The sequence below is a fragment of the Falco naumanni genome, chromosome 4, assembly GCF_017639655.2.
Source record: "Falco naumanni isolate bFalNau1 chromosome 4, bFalNau1.pat, whole genome shotgun sequence".
In the NCBI taxonomy this organism is placed as follows: domain Eukaryota; kingdom Metazoa; phylum Chordata; class Aves; order Falconiformes; family Falconidae; genus Falco; species Falco naumanni.
In genome coordinates this window covers 68,596,888-68,608,980 of record NC_054057.1, presented here as the reverse complement: position 1 = coordinate 68,608,980, position 12,093 = coordinate 68,596,888, and the positions used below count along the sequence as shown (strand labels likewise).

The 12,093-nt window shown below is 44.5% G+C and overlaps 1 protein-coding gene across 4 annotated transcripts in view; it reads right to left on the bottom strand.

The window, feature by feature from the left end:
- Positions 1–12,093, bottom strand: part of GATAD2A (GATA zinc finger domain containing 2A) — a 66,874-nt gene that overhangs the window by 32,955 nt on the left and 21,826 nt on the right. For all 4 annotated transcript variants that reach the window (XM_040589566.1, XM_040589568.1, XM_040589567.1 and 1 more), the window contains exon 2: positions 1,111–1,177. The gene's annotated coding sequence lies outside the window, so the exon portion shown is untranslated. The remainder of the gene's footprint in view (positions 1–1,110; positions 1,178–12,093) is intronic.

The following is a 12,093-nucleotide window of genomic DNA, read 5'->3' as shown; positions in this document are numbered from 1 at the left end:
CTGGATAACAAATGAATTGGCAAAATAAGATTGTATTCGTGCACGCTGCTCTACAACTGCACAGAGCTAGGTTTTTCAGATGTTTTATGGTGAAAACTCACTGAACGAGAGAGCAGATTAAGAAATTCCCAAGCTACGGTCAAGACATCTAAGTGCGACACTCTCTGCTACTCTCAGTGTTACTCTGGCTGATGTCATTAAGAAAGGTGTTTTTACGATTTCATTTAGCCATTTGGTCTCCTGAAAGATGGCACTACTTTACAAGATTTGGGAACTTATGTAATAAATAGCCCCAAAAATCAGTTTTTCCTCGTGGCTTGCACAATGTTATTTCTGAAGCCAAATCTGGTAAAACATAGTAAATCAAAGGAGTAAATCTACAAGCAGAGACATCAACACCTACACCAGGAAAACTGAGACTGGAAGAAAAGCAAAACCAGATACACTTAACATCGATCACCAGAGCCTTGGCAATACATGTTAAAAATACCCCACTGAAGAGATCCTTGAATTGCTATTTATAAAATGCTTTATTTGACAACACAGTGGGACAGGTGAGCACCATCACACACAGGACAGCTGGTCACCAGAGCTTTACTCTAGCTACCACCAAGCATTGCCAGAGCTGCAAGGTATCTTGCAGAAATTTTGTTCCCATTCACAATTTTTCTTCTGGGGGTTCCACAAATGATCAAAGTGTACAGAAAGACTCAAGGGAAGACTTTCTGCGTGCTTGCTTCTGCTTCTTCTCTTGTTCAAGACTGACACCACTGTGCAGCTGTTGTGACTGCCCAGTTAAAAGGAAGTGAAAGTTCTTTGTCCCTTACTAAACCAGGGAGATTTACCTATTTTGGAGCATGGATTAAGTGTGAACTAAAAGGCAACTTTTGCTAAAGGGAGAGGAACCAAATTCTGATCTGAGTTTTATCTCTGAGGTCCTTTACAGCTCTTCCTCGTCCTCCTGGACAAGGCAGGAGCTGAAGTTGCACAAGACCAGAAGACCACTCCATCCTGCCAGCACAGCTCCCCACCTTCTGTACTGAACGAGGGGAGAGGGGGTGTCTGTGCAATATTGAGAGACTTATCCTCCATCCCATTCACAACTCCTACCTGTCAGCGAAGTTCATGGGTTCCAGGTGGGATCCCGACCAGTCTGAAAGTGACTGCAGCGAGGATCCTGGGGAAAGAGACAAGCTGGTTAGCATAGCTGGTGACATGCCCACCATTCCACCCCAAACATGCTTGCCGAGAAGACAATCATCATTAAATGTCGGTACCCGTGAGAAAGATGAGCAGTCTGCATTCTATTATTTTAAGGAGAGGAACCGCAAATCAGACTTGTGTTCGAATGCATTTGGGTTTAAAACAAAAGCACACGCAAAAAGATTTTAGAATTACTTCTTTTCCTATTCTGTATTTTTTCAGTCTTTGCTTCTAAAGTTAAGACTCCAGGAAGAAACCAACTGCTTCTTAGTATCTCTGGTTTGACCTGAACACTTGCTGGAAGCAGTATTCCCATTTCTAACTGACAGTTTCCCTTGAGGAGGAAGAGACCTGCAAGTCCTGCACTTGTCCTAACAGCCAGTACCACAGAAGCTTGCTCGGGGAAGTCTTAAAGCAATTGCTGTGCCACCTCCCCATTTTACTTCTCTGACAAAAGCAGCACGGGTCCATGTGTGCGTGCAGGAGAACACCATTTGAAGACACATCTTCAGAGTGAAACTAGTTGCTTTTAATTTGTACAACAAGCCAGCAGGCCCCTGGATGAGCAGTTTAATAGCAAGTAAAATGCAGCCAACAAGGCAGTATTTGCCCAATGTTACCTACATGAAGGCAATATTACTTAGTACTTAACCAGCAGCAACACCGTGAGATGCAAACAAAGAATCAGCTTTGGACATGACGCCAGAGTCACACACATGCTCATGCACAGGCTCAGTTCAGCAATTCAGTGACTATTTGCTATTTTCACTTAAAGGACATCAGAGCAAGTTTTAATGCCAAGCTGGACACACTGGGTAAATACAGGCAGAGGTTTTGGTGGGGTACCACTACCCCCCACAGAATTATAGAATCATTTAGGTTGGAAAAGACTTTTAAGATCATTGATCCAACTGTTAACCTAGCACTGCCCAGTCACAACATCCATAACACAGATGAAGCCACTTGTCCCCCTGTTCCTGGTCCCACTTGAGACCGCATCACAGTTCCCTGCAGAAGCTTCCATCAAGTTGCACGTGAAGCAGAGAAAGAAGGGGGAAACGACTGCTCCAATAAGTTTTTGTCCTACAGGACAGTATGTAAAAATAATTCTAAAATAACAGGCTCATGGGTTTATCTGCTTCTTACTCCAGAAGAAGTTCTGCTGGCTGATGCTTGCTTATGCTTTACAAAAATCCTTTTATGAGCCTCTACACACAGCGTACGATATCCAAACCTCCCTCCTCCCTCTCTGTGAAAACACTGAGGGAAGAAAACCACAGCCAGCGTACCCTGGTCGGTTAGAAAAATCAGCTGCTTCTGCCATACGACTGGCTTGGCAGTTACCCGCGTCGGCAGCGCACCCCGAGTCAAACCCCCCTTACCACAGCCTGCTGTTACACAGCACAAAGCGAATCAGCAGCAACAGCCCCAATTTTAGCAGCAGGGCTGGCCAGGGCAGCGCACGCCGACACAACGCCCGTGCCGGCTCTGGGGGCAGCCGGCAGCAGCACTGGGCTGGCAGTGGAGCACAGTAATTGATGCACGCTGCCTGCCAAGGCAACTCCTTGGAAGCTCGGCCTCTTATTTTTGCTAAGCCACCAAGAACTGAGTCATTTCCCTCCTCAAAAAGTTGCAGTTATTTTCTTTTGTCCAGAAGGCAGGACAACAGCTCACTGACTTCTAGTCCTCCTTTCTGGATAGGGAGAGGGGGCTGTAAAGGGTCGCCCCTCCGACACTCCCCTGAGGATAAAACTCCAGCACACTCAGAGGTCATCTCATCCCAGAAAAGCTATGCCCAGTGCATCTCTGTTTCACTATTTAAAGCACCCCAAAAGGTTCCAACAGGTTGAAGAAATGACTACAAAAGCACCAAGCTAGAAAATGAATGGATATGCAACTGAATTCTGGTCCCTGATCTAGAGGGCAGGTCTTGCTAATTATAGCTCATCCTATTAGTTCAATGCTTTTCTAATTAGAAGCCCACTGCAAACCATTGCAACAGCAACTCCAGGGCCCTCAACAGTGCTATAAAACCCAACAGACATGGCAATATTTCCACGCTGCTCCTTGTGCATCTGGCCCAGGCACGAACAAACACTTCTTCATCACTGAAGACGACAAAAAGCAACACACATGACACACACGGCGTACCAGGTCGTGACAGGCACTGTAGCACAACTGTGGTAATTGCTAGTTACGACGCTATTGCAGCCAGCAGGAAGCCACAAGTTGTAACACTGCTTGGGGGGGGACACCACCCCCTTCCCCCCCCAAAAAAAAGGAATTGTTATGCTGGGTAGAGATAACTGCTGCACGGGTAAGGTTGCCACGGGAGGAGGATCCTCCAGGCATCGGCGCTGCACTGGCTGGGCTGAAGCTGGCTTAGCTCTGCCGGGGGGGGGGGTGGCAGACAAGGCACCTCCAGCACAGAGGGAGCCTGCACTTTGCAAAAAGTTTTCCCTGACAAAGAACATGGTTACACGAATGAGCTCGGCGGTAACCTCGCTTCAGAGTGCTCCCCGTGGTTTGGGGGAGTTGTGTAGAGATTGTTCCTTCCGACGTGCTCTGGACATGGGAAGCCTGAACTACCGAATCGTATTTCTGAGGCTCTGGCCAGCCTCCATTTTTAATGAACTGTAGCATTAAACTCCCATAGTGCTCAGTGTCATGGGACTAAAATAGTTTTCATCTTGTGAGGACACCAGAAGAGCAGTTTAACCGCTTCAGTGCCACGGGATGCTGGCAGCATGGAACCAGGGCCACCTCTCATGCTGACCCACATTCAGCGCATGGAAGTTTCCACTGAAACCCAGCAGAGCGCCAGCGCCGTACCGCCCGGGAAGGCAGCGGGCACCACCGCCCTGGATCCTGCTCCGGATCCCAGGCTCCATCCCTCCGCAGCCACCTCCATCCGCAGCTTAGCCTTCTCCTCCATCTCCAAGATGGGAACCTTGCTTTTGCAGCACATGCCACTAAGGAAAAAAGGTTAAAATGTTTTTATACAAAAATTTAAGGATTAATTTTTAAAGCAGCTGTTCCGGGAACCTCCTAGGAAGCAGGCAATTAAACAGTTAATACCAAGAAGGGAAACTCTAAGCAGCAGCTCTAAGTTTTGACAGCACTTCCATCAGGAAAAGTCACTGTAGAAGGTTGGGAGAAGCAGCAGAGCACAGGGCTGGACACCCAAGCCGCGGTACAGTATGCCGTGGTGCCAGGCTGCTGGCACCTAAGGGCACTGCCCGTCCCATGGGTCCCGCATCAGCTCCTCTACTGAGAGGAAAAACAAAACCTTTAGTACTCCAACACTCTGCCGGTTCTTCCAAAGGCTGGATGTTTCATTTAAACAGAACTGCGGTTCTTATTCTGGTACAGCAACTTTTTAAGACCACCAGAAGTGAAATGTTCAGGAAATTAAATGTTCAGGACAGTGTCCTCTGGCATCACCAGGACAGAAGTCAGACCTATTTGCTCAAAGCCCACTTCATCACTCATGTTTTTATTTCTCTACGAAATGATGAGGGAAGCTGTAGACTGGAATACCAGGGTCTGCATTTTTAGCAACGTTACTGAATCGCGTCAACACTAGGTAGAGTAATTACGATCCAGTAAAATTCAAGAGAGATTTAGCCCACAAAACAGGGTTTTATAAACATTACATTTTCAGAATAAGACAGGCTACAGATTCTCTAAGAAGATTAAGGCAAGGAAACTATGACACAGGTACCACAGTTTAGCACTACTGCTGTACATACCTCAAACAACCAAGATAAGAAAACTTCTGTACTTTTTGGAAGGCTAAGTGAACTGGTCAGCAGATTAAAAAAAAAAAAAAAAGAAGAAAAAAAAAGTCACATTTCAATTTAAATATTGACAGACAAGGGGCTAGCTTCTGTCTCATATGTTCAGGCTTTACTTTCATAAACATTTTTTAATACAAAGTCTTCGAAGACTTAATTGGTCTAGGAGAACTCAAAGTATCAAATTGGCTTTTTTAAGCACCGAAATACCAGTTGTAAGCATTTCTGTACGCTCTAAACCCACCGGTTCCTCCCTGCACGCATCACTACAGCATTCTAGGAAAAGCCATAGGTCAGAAATAACAGTCATGGTGCACGTCTCACTACAGCATCAGCGAGCATTGTGGAGCAGGAAAGCACCTCTCTGGCTTTTTATGAACATGCCGATCCATTCTGCACCTGGCATATATCGGTGTTTCTCCAAATATTCAGGCGTTGCTTCCTAACCTCTGTGTGCCTCAAGGTTCAGGTGAAAGCTGCCAAAACACCCTGCATACCTGGCTCTTCAGTTTTAGCCTCTCCCCAGTGAAGTGCCACCTTGTAGCAAAGAAAACAGCTCCCTTCAGATGCTCATTAATACCACCGCTACCCATTTATTGTGCACAAGTCAGATTGCAAATCAAACCTGTTACAAATTAAGAGTCTCTCCCACTCGCTCCTGAATTCCTGTGCCAGGCAGAAAACATACGACTCCCCTCCGAGGCCATCAATAGCATTTATAATTACAGCTTTCAGATCAATCCCTGCACTCCTGGGGCAGGAAAACCAGGGGCTGGAGTAACCCTTTAGTTAAGCTGGTCCGTAGACGGGGATCAGAGGCTGCGCCAGCCGGCGAGGGCACCATTTGAGGCAGCAGCAGAAAGTCAGATATAGAAAAACTACTTACTGGCAACAGCTGTTCCTCCAGCACGTCACCCCAGCACATCCTCCTTTTGGAGAACACTTATTTTCCAGCATTTTTTCTCTACTGGATACCAAGGGCTGCCAAATCCTATCTATGGAAGCGCACACAGCCTTCCAGGAGAAACTTACTTCTGGATCTGGGAGAGTATGATCTACTAATTACGCCTGCTACAAAGCGCTGCATACAGATTCTGACACTACTTTAGCAAAACTAGAGTTCGGTGTTACTCAGCCCTCTCCAATCCTGCCACCCACATATACTGGCTTGTAGGAAAAGAGGAAATCTGGGAGTAAGTTTTCCACCAGAAAATCCAGGCTGAACCTTTTGAAAAACACTGGTATAATCTAATCTCTTGCAATCAAAACTTACTGTTTTGAGACTAAAGTGCAAGTGCATTTTGACTTCTCTCATTCCTTGGCCTGGAGTATCTTGGTGGTAATTACGCTACCAAGCTCCTTTCTCCCTCCTCCAACAAGCCCCACGATCTACCTGTGCTGTTACCGAGATTAGCCAGAATTCAGTCAAGTGTGGATACCTGCAAGATGCAAAGATAAAGATGTTGCAATAACACAGTTCAGAAAGAAAGAAAAAAATAAATCAACACTAACTGCGACTTTTTTTCTTCCAGGAAGCCTGGCTATTCAAAGCCTTGCAAATCTGGCTTTCTGTAACCAGAGCCTGGAGTACCCAATTACTGCTGTCCTGCTCAGCAGTTCACAACACTGAAGCACCCACAGCAAGTGCAAGAGAGTTTACGGATGCTACGTGGAAAATGCAACAGTGGCTAGCCCTGCGCGGAGTCCCAGGTCAGCACAAAATGGAGTGCATCTCTCTGCAGGTTGATTCAGAAGATCAGGCAGGCTCAAAATACCCAGATCATGATTTGGTTGGCTACTCATGAATAGGAACACCCATGATTGTCTAGGGTTGCACCACTACAGGCTCTAGCAGACACAAGCATGCCGCTTGCTTTTCACTCATCATACAATTTATGTCTTCAAAGAGGGGTGGAGGGGGGGCAGGATCCCCATCAAATCTCTGAAAAAATAATGATTCCTCCAAAAGTCCAGAGGAAACAGCTCTAAACACTTCAGTTTCATAAAAGCAAGAACAATGTGTTAAAAAGCTGACATTTCTAGATAATGTTAACCTTTGAGCAACCCTTTGGGGAGACCAGTTTTGTTCTGCTTTGGTTTCGAGAGCTGTATTCCCTTGTACAGAAGCATCTAAGCAATGTTGTGCTCTCACCCAAAGGAACAAAAAGGTTTGATAAGGAATTAGGGAAGTCCAGAGAGAAAATATTATTTTCTGTCATTAATTTTACAATTAGTAGTTTCAACTGTGAAATGGGAGTTAAGTCAGAGAAAGGATGAATCCACTGATTAAGAGGGCTGCACTGAAGCCAGGTCCAAACAGTTTTATACATCTGTTTCAAATCTATCCAAGTTAATCTTTGTAATTACTATATGGGTAGACCTGACTCATTAAATCAAAATCTTTGCAAGAGGCTGACGACTTGCAGGAACAACAGAAAAACACCCTGCATGTCAAAGAGCAGCCAAGCGGGAGACATGAACAAAGCTGTGCCCGTTTCAAGAAGAGGAACTGTAATATTTACTGTTAAGCAGAAGGAGAGAACACCAAGAAGAGCTAAAAATAGATTCAAGAGTTAGTTTGGGGGTCCTTTGTTTTAAACACAGCGTAGTTGGAACTAGTTTTCAGTTACTCTGTATTTATGGCCAACTATGTTGCTCCCCACCCATGGCCAAGATCTCCCGGATTCACAACATGAGCAGCAAGGGCTCCTATCACTCAAATCTCCGTCATCCAGATCATCACCACCAGCTCTGTGGCTCTGACGCTGCAGGACAGACATGCTCTGTGTCTCCTTCGAGATGCCTGAGCCCACCCGGCGGTCCTCCATCCACACCAAGCAGTTGCAATGAACTGGTTTTAATCAAGAGTGCAATCTAATCACCTAATGGTGCCGGTCTCTACAGATTGTTGTAGAAACATGTTTTTCAAGAACTGGAATTACTATCTTCTGTTTTCAGACGCAGAATATATTTTTGACAAAGGAAGGGGGTGTCTCTTTTCTATGCAAAGAGGCAGCATTATGAAATGCGTTTTCAGAACTGTTTGGCAGAGTATTAAACAAGGGAAGAGGGATGAGCGCATGAATTTATCACCTCTTTCACCAAGTGCCCAACAACCCCAGGGAAGAAGACTGGAAAGTTCTGGATATCGCATTAGGAGACAGGGAGACCAAAATGAGTGGCAACGTTCAATTCTTTTTTAAAAAATAATAAAAGCAGGTGGCAAACTGTTAGTTCTAGCTCCGGTGGAAAAAAACCTGTTCTACTTTCATCACCGAGTAAGATGTGCCTTTTGTATGCATCATGTTTGCTGTGGAATGCCAAATTTAGGGACACGCTTTCATCTGCTTTGCCGATGCTCACTGCTGCAATGAAGCCTGGCTGTGCTTTGCGGGCAGCTTGTGCTCACCAAGTGCCAGTGACTTTAATTGGGCATAACTTGATTCCTCCTGAATAATCTGGTTTGTGCCTACCTGTCTTTAGGATCAGCTAGTGCAATCACAGCAGTAATCTTTGGGATTTTTTAAAACAGAAATTTGTTGGTTTGTTTTGGGGTTTTTTTTGTTTGTTTTTTTTTTTTTTTTTTTTTTTGGGGGGGGGAGGTGGAGCTCTAGACACCATCCTCCACTAATGACACCTTCTTAATCTCAGTTGTAGGAGTACATTAACAACCCGTAAGCTAGTAATTTGGTAGCAGCAATTGTAGCTTCCCCACCTATATTATTTAAAAACCTAACTGAGGGTGTGTGTAGAGAATGACACTGCTCAGAAATCCAAATAAGGGAACGAAATGGCAGCTTGGCAGGGACCCAGCGGCCACACCTATTTACAGGGGAAGCCAAGCACAGCCACCATCATTAATTAATTCAGAAGCCTCCGCACACAAAACTTGATCTGGATGCACACTGCATCCCCCACCTGAGATCAAAAGGGAGCACTGCACGCGCCGAACGTCGCAAGCTGGGCTTGCACGCAGCCACGTCTGCGCTAAACACACGGAAGGCTGTGGGGCTGATGCTGAGCCCCTGGTCCTGCAGTTAGAGGGGAAAAGGAAACAAAAGTAGTCATTATCATCCAGGGGATCGAGGGGGATTTTTAATCTCGAGCAAGCCCAACCACTGGTAACAAACTTTAAGGGTCCTTCAAACCAGAACAAGCGGAAAGTGAACAGATACCCAAGATGAGAAAGACGAAATTGTGACTCTTGGTTACTTCAGCAGCTTTATGTAAACCAACATCTAACTTCCACAAAAACATGAGGGCATTTTGGGTAGAAAAAGCCAGAGTTGTCACAATTACACTCAACAGCATGTTGCAAAGGACATGTTCATATTAAGTTTGTGAATCTAAACGTCCTAAGGGATCAGTAACACATGCAATATTAAAATGAGTCTTATTTTATTACTTCTATACTCTTCATCACCATAATTCTTAAGCACCTCACAGAAATAGGTTACGCATCAGGTTTGAACCGACAGGATCCACATGCTTTTGTTCCCAAAGCCAATTCTATCACTTAGAAGTGCTGGCTGCTCCTTAAACCATTTTTTTCAGGTTTAAAAACAGTTCTCGGACCAACAAAAGGAATGAATACATCCCTCTCTGTATGCCTCTGCTAAAGAAAGAAGGAAAAGCAGCGGAATCTTAAATCCCTTCAATAGAAATGAAGGGAATGAAGATGGCGGGTAACAAGTTTGGAGGTGTACTCTGCCTTCCAGATGCCACCTTTCCTGCATGGCACAGAAATGCACGATCACAATAGCAAGACTTGCGTATTTATTTAAAGATGTCAAGTAAAAAGTTTACCTTCTTCAGAATTTAAGAATTTCAGAGCTTTTCCCTCCACAGAACACCTTACCTATGTGCCATAGACTAGACCATTCCCAAAGGCACCACGCTTTCGGCATCGTATTCTATGTTACCAATTCATTTTGCTGCTTTTTTGACTATTCATAAACTTTCCCACAAACAGTATTTGCAAAATACATTAAGACCTATTGATAAAACAACCAAGAAGTTCATCTTGGTGATCCACCTCTTCGATCCTCCATCATAGCCCACAGACCAGTAGCGGTTCCTACAAATTAGCAATCTTTCATGAATTGCAAGACATTAATTTAATGCCAGCCTTACCTGTAAGGGCTACCTATTATCTTGCAGCATAACTTCAATGAAAATAAGAATTAATGCACAGCCAACCCAGATTAGCCTCAAGCTGAGCTTCTGAAAGTTATGCAAAGATTCCTTTTCAGGTTTTATGGAGAACATCATCTCCTCATTGGGATCTTCCCTTTCAGAAAAAGCTACACCATGAGCCACAGTCTTCTTGCAGTATCACCTGTTTTCAGGAATAGGTATGGAAAAGCTGTTACAAACATAGTCTTGCTTTTCCCCTCTGACTGCAAAAGTGAATTTGAATTTAAAAAAAAGGTCTAAGACATCCAGCTCCTGTCGCATTTATGGAGTTCATCAAGACATTAAAAGCACACTTCTCCCCAGCACACACATGGGCCAGGAAGGAAGGATACTGCCCACAGAGCAACCTCAGCTCTTCACGAGCACAACCCACAGATGGAAGCCTTGCTGGATACCCTCTGCAGACAGCAATCAAAACAGGCGGCTTGATTACGAGGCAAGGGTCTTCTACCGCTAGGCGCTTGCTTTCAAAGACTACCTTCTCATGAGCCTTAAAAACAAATGAGCAAGCCAGCAGAAAGCAAAACTGGAAGTCCATAGTCAACAGCATTCTACAGAGCTTAATACCAGCACTAAGTCTGCAGCTGGCACACATGTAATTTCACTATTTTACAATGAAAACCAGAAAATTTTAGATTTACATTGTGTATGCATCTCAACAGGTGGTTGAGCATGTCGGTACATACCGCAACACTAGGGACACATGTACAACTGCAGTACCCAATTCTGGTGGAGACAGGATTTTCTAAGATCCTATTAAATATGAATGCCTCCAGTTTACTTCCTCTAATTCTTACAAGCATTTCAAAGCTTGTGGTCACATGGTTATTTCAGCAAATGAACATACTGGGCACCGTGAAAAGGCTATGGCAAGGAAGTTGCTCCCACTTACAGCAATAGGTAAATCAGCATTAACATGAAAACTAATGATTCGATTTTCTGACTAATTTTAGTATTTGGGAAGCCTTCACCATTTGTAGCATAAACCAAACTAAAAGAAAAGCTGACCACCTTTGGCAGTATTTTCCCTACAAAAGAGTCACAAAAACGACTTTGCGGCTGCAGTGAGGCTTGCCCTGTTTAAGCAGCATCCCATGCCAGTGCCGGGCTCCGTTTGGTCCAGCCACGCTCTGGGCATTTAACAAATTGCTGCTAACAACCGGGTCAGCTGCGGGGTAACCAGTGTGCAGGAGACGCAGTTTCAGTAGCTGACATTGACAAGAGTCTCTCCATCTAGACTGAGTCAGGAAACAAGAAACAAGTTGACCAGCATCACTCAATTGGAAGTGTTCTAACAACTTTTTTTTTTTTTAAAAGAGGTGTGGGGGGATGAGGGGTGGGGAGGAAAGCTTTCCTGAATGTCAGCTCCTATAGTCTTATAGGTAACAAAACTGGGTAGTCATACCCCAAAGTGAACGAGACAGGTTATGTCAAAATCAATTTCAAGACTACTTGCAAACTCAATCAAGGCTTCATTATTTCTTTTTCCATTGAAAAGCTACAAAATAAGCCTTTATTCCTTCAACTCCAGCAATATGGCACTTTAATACAAAGGCCCCACCACAAACTCCTACTTATTTTGGATATTTGGAGGGTGCGGGGGGGGAGGAACTGCCTTGTGATCAGCTCACACTTACCTACATACTTACAACCCTGTTCATCTGGTCTCCCATGAAATACAACCAAAAAAACCCAACCACCCTTTTGAGGTGCCGTCTAACATTCTTAGAGGTTGTTGTTACCCGCTTTTGTCAGACCTTTGAGTAACAACATTTACATTAAAGAATCAGCAATTATGATAAAAAGAGTTAGCAGAACCTCCTCCTGGCTGGAGAGGCAGATTATCTATTTTCACACTCTCTGCTGGAACTATCCAAACTATTTACATAGTTAAACA